Raw genomic sequence first — 7,134 nt, forward strand, 5'->3', positions numbered from 1 at the left:
AGAGAAAATGGGCCAACGTACGAAATCAACACAGCCTAGACTTCCTCACACGGGCAAACCACACGGCCGTGTCAATTTGGCAGAATCGAAGCACAACTCACACGGGTAGACCACATGCCCGTGCCTATTTAATGGGCTCGACCACGGCCTGAAGTAATCGCAGACTGGCGTGTCCTTGCCGAGCCCAAGATTAGTCTAATTCTGAAAAGGCCAATTTTGAGGGCTCTTAGGCATTCCAAAGCCTATAAATACACTCTAAAGGAGGAGGAAAAAGGAGGTCACAGAGGAGGAAGCAGTGAATTGTTCAAGGAAAGTCGATTGATCCATCTCAGAAGCCGGATTCATCATCAAGACTGAAGATCTCCCCTCAATTTCCCTTCAGGAGTTTTAGGTTTTTCATTATGTTTTGTATTCATTATTCTTTTGAGATGTTTAACTTTTTAGTTATGAACTGAAAGCCCTAAATACCTAAGGGGAATGAAACCTAAGACAGATCTTGTTATTATTATCTTAATTGTAGGTTAAATATTTAACTTGTTCTTAATTATGTGTTCTTAATTCTTGTTTTGATATTCCAGGATATTGATCCAAGTTAAGCTCTTAGTCAGAGGAGGAATAAACCCTGTCTAAGAGTACTTTTGTCATAATTAAGCGGAGTTGATTGCGCACCTAGAGATAGGGTGACAAGATTTTGCCGGATTAGGGTGAAACCTAATGAGGAGATCCATAGATTGAGTTAATGCAACCCTAGGGTGTTAATTAGAAAGAGATTTCAATTATTCAACCTAAGTTTAGACATTGTTAGTCTCGAGAGGGATAATAATATAACTTAGGGATTTCTATGGATCAAGTCAAAAGAATAAATCGTCTGATTCAGAGTCAAATAACAAGTGAAGTCTAGGTGGATTTTTCCTTAGGTATTCTCTTAATTCAATCATTTTTCCAAAAGTAATCCCCCAATTCTATTTTCTGTGAATTCTTAGTTTAGTTAATTAGTTAGTTAAAACAAACCCCATTATTCTTTGGCTAGATAATACAAAGAAAGCTAATACTAGTACTTTTAGTTCCTTTGGGTTCGATAATCTAGTCTTGCTAAAGCTATACTACTGTTTAATAGGTACACTTGCCTTCATTGTGATAATAGTTAGTTTCAAGAACGATTCATTATAAATATTTAAAACCTGTCACAAATATCACATATCAATACCCCGAGTATCCATCGAGAAAACAGTAATAGTCTCTCCCCACGAGTCTATCCAACATCTGATCCAAGAATGGCAAAGGAAAGTGATCTTTCCTAGTCGCCTTGTTCAATTTCCGGTAATCAATGCAAATCCTCCATCCCGTAACTATTCTAGTTGGTATCAACTCATTATTTTCGTTCTCTACGACTGTGATACCTCCCTTTTTTGGCACGCACTAGACCGAATATACCCACGAACTATCTTAGATGGGATAAATGATACCCGCATCCAACCACTTGATAATCTCCTTTTCCACCATGTCCTTCATAATGGGGTTCAGTCTTCGTTGTCCATCAATTGTCCCTTTTTCTCCATCTTCCAGGATAATCTTGTGCATGCATACAGATGGACTAATACCACGAATATCGGCTATGGTCCATCTGATAGCCTTCTTGAATTGTTTCAACACCAAGATGAGTTTCTCTTCTTGCTCAGTAGTTAATTCTGCTGAAACAATCACAGGCAAAGTAGAAGCGTTACCTAAATAAATGAATTTTAAATGTGAAGGTAATACCTTGAGTTCTAATTTAGGTGGTTCCTCGATTGACGCTTTTGGTTGGGCATACTTCCTCTTCTCTAACTCCAAAGATTCAAAATGGGATTACGGATTAAATCCCCTTTGATTAGATTCTAACAAAGCTAAGTATTCATCCTCCTCTTCATCATTTGGAGGATCTGATGTCAAAATTTGTTCCAACGGAACCTCAACATAGTTGAGCTCCTTTTCTACTAATGAATCCTCTAAGTCGGATACTCTAGAACAATCATCAATTGTGTTAGGAAATCGCATAGACTTAAAAAATTAAATGTTACCTGATCATCCTGAACACGCATCGTAAGCTCGCCCTTATGTACATCAATAAGGGTCTTCCGGTTGCTATGAATGGTCTTCCTAGGATAATTAGTACTTCTTTGTCTGCTTCAAAGTCTAGGATAACAAAATTTGTTCAAGTGCTTCAACCAACGGGATGTTGATGTGAAGTTGCTCGAGTACGTCTAGAAATTTCTTGAATTGAATTTCTTGCTTCTGCTTCTGAAGTCTTTGAGGGTAGGGTGGTGGTGGTTTGTTTACTGGAATTGGTTGATTCATTTTCTGCTGCAATTCTGCATCTAACAGATTTGTTAGTTGATCAAAATTATTTGGTTCTAGAATTACCTTTTCGGGTTTTGCAAATTTTGGTTCTTGTGAAACTGGAATTTCAACACTCGGTTGAACTTCCTCTGAGTCTTGAGCATCAGCTGGCTCCTTTTTAGCTTCGATAGTGTTGGGCTCTACTGTCTTTCCGCTCCTCAATGTCAATGCTTTGCAATTCTCCTTCCTCGGATTCCTCGGATTCCCCGTATCACTAGGTAAAACACCTTGTAGTCAATTCCTGAGTTCAGTAGCCAGATGGACCATTTAATTATCCAAATTACTTAGAGTGGCATCATTTTTTACCATGTATGCCTTCAATAAATTCTCTAACCTATTGGATGATTTGGCCTGAGTTGGTTTCTGAGTTTGTTGGGAAAAACTAGGCGGCTGAGTCAGTCTAGGTTGAGCAGTTGTTACTGGTTCTAGCCCCTTGGTTGCTCTAGGAAAAATTTAGGTGGTTTCGCCACGATAGGTTATAGAAATTGGATTGCAGTCCTTGCCTTCCTCAGTTTTGGTTCTGGTTACCCATGTAATATACGGATTCAAGACTTGATGGACATTCTTCGAACAAATGCCCCTCCTCACAATAAACACAGGCTATACTCTCAAATTGGTGAGGTGGTTAGGCTGCAAAACTGTTAGATCCATTAGTGGTAAGATTCTTAAGCATTGAGGATATTGAAGATACGTGATATGTGAGTGAAGTGAGAGCGTCCACTTCATGTATTCTAGCGACTCGTCTTCCTGACGTGGCTCGATTGGTTGGCCATTGATAATTGTTACTGGCGATCGTCTCGATGATTTCGTAAGCCTCATTATAGGACTTAGAAAGGAGAGCACTGTGACAGCCCTAATTTGACCCTAGTTGAAAAGTGGTTTCGGGACCACAAAATCGAGTCACAAAAATAATTAACCGATATATTCTATGTTTATTATATGTGTAAATGTATGTGTGAAAGTTTCATGCTTTAATTTTGTCATTTGCATGTGAAATTTATTAAATAGGACTTATATGAGACATTTTGAAATATGATAGGTTATTTTTGTAGTGGCCAAATAATTGATAGTGTAAATAAATGGGTTTGCATGTCTAATACCCCACTTTAGTAGTAGTGGCCGGCGATGACAATGATGGTAAGCAAAATATGTGTTGTATAATAATATTATATGATAATGGTTTAATTTATGAAATAAAAAAAATTAAGTAAAATAAGAAAGAGTAATAGAAAAAGCAAAAGAAAAAAACAAAATATTGGTTTTCATCTTCTTCCTTAGGAGCCGAATGTTAAAGAAGAAAGGGGGATATAGCATTCGACGATCTTAAGCTCAAAACAAGGTTAGTAATTCATGTTAGATTTTCAAATTTTAGCTTATTTTAAGTTAGTTACTAAGTTCTTTACTTAGCCCATGTTAAAATTTTGGATTTTGGTGGTGAATGAAGCATTCGGCCATGGTTGATAGTGAAGAGATTTGATTACTTTCTTTATGTTTTGATGAATAAATGTTGATGAGAGAAGTTTGAACTAGTTAAGAATTTAATTTGGTAGTATTTATATGTGTAATAGCCGAAATTGGATTTGCTTAGTTACTTGCACAAATGTTTTGTATTTAAATGCTAGAAGGTAAGTATTACCGTTTAGATGATTTGAAAAGAATAAGGTAAAAGTTTGAATATCTAAAGGTTCGGTATTATACATGAATTCTAATGGTATGATTTTAAATAATGTAAGAAATGGAATGTGAATAATGTTGATGCATAGGTGAAAACATTATGTTCGGCTATGATGGTATATTAATGTGTAATTAACCCATTTTGATAACATTATATAAAGTGATAAATAATAATGATTAGAAGTGTATTGGTTAAGTAAATATGATTTTTATTTTATTAAGTGATCAATATCGTATGTGGGTTGTGATTAGTTTAAGTGACTAAGTAATGTGTTTTGTTTCATTAAGGTTAAGTATATTTTTGGTATATGAGTAAGTGTATATCATGTACGTATTTATGTTTTGAGATGGCCGAATATAAATGGCAAAGTTTACATTAGACTTATATTAAGGATGTAGTCATAAAATACATATATACCATGAATACATGTACAATCGGTTATATGGATTTTTATGTATATCACTAAGTTAATATGAATGCAAGGAGTAAATTGTAGTAAATTTGCTTGGGACAGCAGCTGTAACGTGAAATTGAAAAATCACCATAAATTGTGGGAGTGGAGTTAGAAGCTGACTAAATTATGTAATTAAAGCTTAATGAGTCTAGTTTCAAATGAAATCAACGAGAACATATTTTGACTTTTGTACAGTTGGAAATTTGATTCGTAGTAAAGGGTGGTCAGATTAGTCAAATAGTGAAACAGGGGAAACTTTAAGAAAAATATGGTATTGATTGGCTAAACTAAAAATTATGAAAATTTTAGGGATAAGAGATATATGAGTCTATTTTCAGGGAAATTTTACGGTAATTGATTTGGAGTTTCGTACCTCCAGTTATAAATAATTTAGTGACTGTTGCTCAGGAAGACAGCTTATAGTGAAATTGTGATTATGTGGTAAACAATGATAAAAAAAATTGTTAATGAGTTGCTTATTGTTTTCTCATAAACTTACTATGATCTATATGTGTGAAAATCGAATATGTATATATATTATGTTTTTGAAGTAATGCTTGAACAGTCGAATAATGACTAGTTTAAAATTGTTGAATTTAAGCTCAAGAGCATAGAGGGGCAAATTCGGATAAGGGAAAAGAGAAAGTAGTAGAATAGCCTATCCGAGACTGTTCGAAAATATTCGAGGTAAGTTTTAAGTACTTATACATATAATATTATTCGAAAATGACATGACTGATTATGAGAATTTAGTGCTACTTGTTAATTATGTACATGGCCGAACGGAAATTTGTATTGGAAGTAAAAAAAAAAGTGATATGATTTCATGCTCAAATGGTAGTGTTAGATGAAAATGAGAAAGATTTTACGTGTAAACTATTATGTATTTAATCGTGAGTGATGAAATGTGATAAAAGTGAATGAGGTATAGAATGATTTATTTAAATGATGATTATACCTAAATAGGTGTGATGGTGTTGTATAAAACTTGTTGATTTGAATGTTGTACAGTATTATTCGGGCCTTGGAGCCTAGCAGGCTATAATACTGGTGAGACATTATTCGGGCCTTTGAGCCTAGCAGGCTATAATGCCGGTGAGATATTTTTCAGGCCTCGAGCCTAGCAGGCAAAATGCCGGTGAATAAATTCGGGTTTTTAAAACCTAGCAGGCTGAATGCCGGTGAATTAATAAAAGTCTAAAACTAAAATACCTCATGTTAGAACGACGAATGAATTCATTCAATACGTTAAGTTGGCAAGGTACGTATGATGTATTTATATAAGAGTATGATTAAATTGAACCATAAGAGTATAGTTTGATACATATGTGAATACATGTTATGTTTATATCTATGATTATGATATATTCGGTCACAGTGCGAAGGTACGTGGAAATGTTCGATTTATTTATGCCATATGAATTCGGTTTGAGTGAAATTAGAATGCTAAGTATGCATTATATGCTTGTGAATATTCAGTCAATGATAATAAGTATATAAGAAATGACCTTTTGAGAAATTGAATAATTGATGTATAATTGAGTTTATCTGTAGTATTACTTAAAACTTACTAAGCTTATGAAAGCTTACTCCGTTTACTATATTTCTCTGTTTATAGATTGTTGATTCCAGTTACCTGCTCGGGGAGAGGATTGTCAGCAACTCGTCACACTATCTATTTTTTTTTGGTACTGCTATATTTTGGTGTTGGTATGGCATGTATAGAATAGACTTAAGTGAATGCTATTTTGAGATGTTTTGTATATATTTGCCATGTGAATATGGCAACTTATGAATATCGTTATAAGTTGAATTTCTATCTTTGATGGTGTTGGCTATAAGTATAACTGCTAATTGAATTAGGCAAAGGTGTATGTACTACTGTTGAAATTCGGATTAATAATTCTTCATAACCCATTCCGGCGACGGACACGGGTCATAGGGGTGTTACAAGCACCGTTAGCAGAAGCGTCCACTACCATCCTCGAGTGAGCATTAAAACCATTATAAAATGTCTCAAGTTGGATGCAATGTGGGATTCCATGATGAGGGCATTTCCATAATAGCTTTTTGTATCATTCTTATGCCTCAAACAAGGACTCATCATCCATTTGTTGGAAAGCAGTGATCTCGTTCCTCAACTTAGCATTCTTACTAGGCAGGAAATACTTCATGAGGAATCTTTCGGCTAACTCTTGCCATGTAGAAATTGAGTTTTGTGGCAATGAATTCAACCAGGCACGAGCTCTGTCCCTTAGTGAGTACGGGAACAGCTTCAATCGTAATGCATCTTTGAAAACTCCGGCTAATTTGAAAGAGTCGCTCACCTCCATAAATAGTCTTAAATGAAGATGAGGATCTTCTGTAAGCATTCCACTGAATTGGCCCACTGTCTGAAGCATCCGGAACATGACTGGCTTCAACTCAAATTGTTGTGCCTCGATTTTGGGTCTCCTAATACCCGGATTAAAATCATTAAAAACAGGCACTGCATACTGACTCAAGGATCTATCCCTATCATCAGTAATAAGGATAGGATTTTGAGCAAGGTTTGCTCCATTTCCTTGATTTATATTCTCAAAATTCATTCCTTCAGTCCTTCTCTGGTTCGCTTGTCTTCTTCGCTGTC

At 35.3% G+C, this 7,134-nt stretch overlaps 1 non-coding gene across 1 annotated transcript; it reads left to right on the forward strand.

Annotated features, from left to right (window-relative positions):
- The first annotated feature begins 6,542 nt into the window (after positions 1–6,542).
- Positions 6,543–6,649, forward strand: LOC121231569 (small nucleolar RNA R71). The gene has a single exon (XR_005929627.1). It is a non-coding gene; the product is annotated as a small nucleolar RNA R71 (small nucleolar RNA).
- The last annotated feature ends 485 nt before the right edge of the window (positions 6,650–7,134 follow it).

The sequence above is a fragment of the Gossypium hirsutum genome, chromosome A06 (assembly GCF_007990345.1).
Source record: "Gossypium hirsutum isolate 1008001.06 chromosome A06, Gossypium_hirsutum_v2.1, whole genome shotgun sequence".
In the NCBI taxonomy this organism is placed as follows: Eukaryota; Viridiplantae; Streptophyta; class Magnoliopsida; order Malvales; family Malvaceae; genus Gossypium; species Gossypium hirsutum.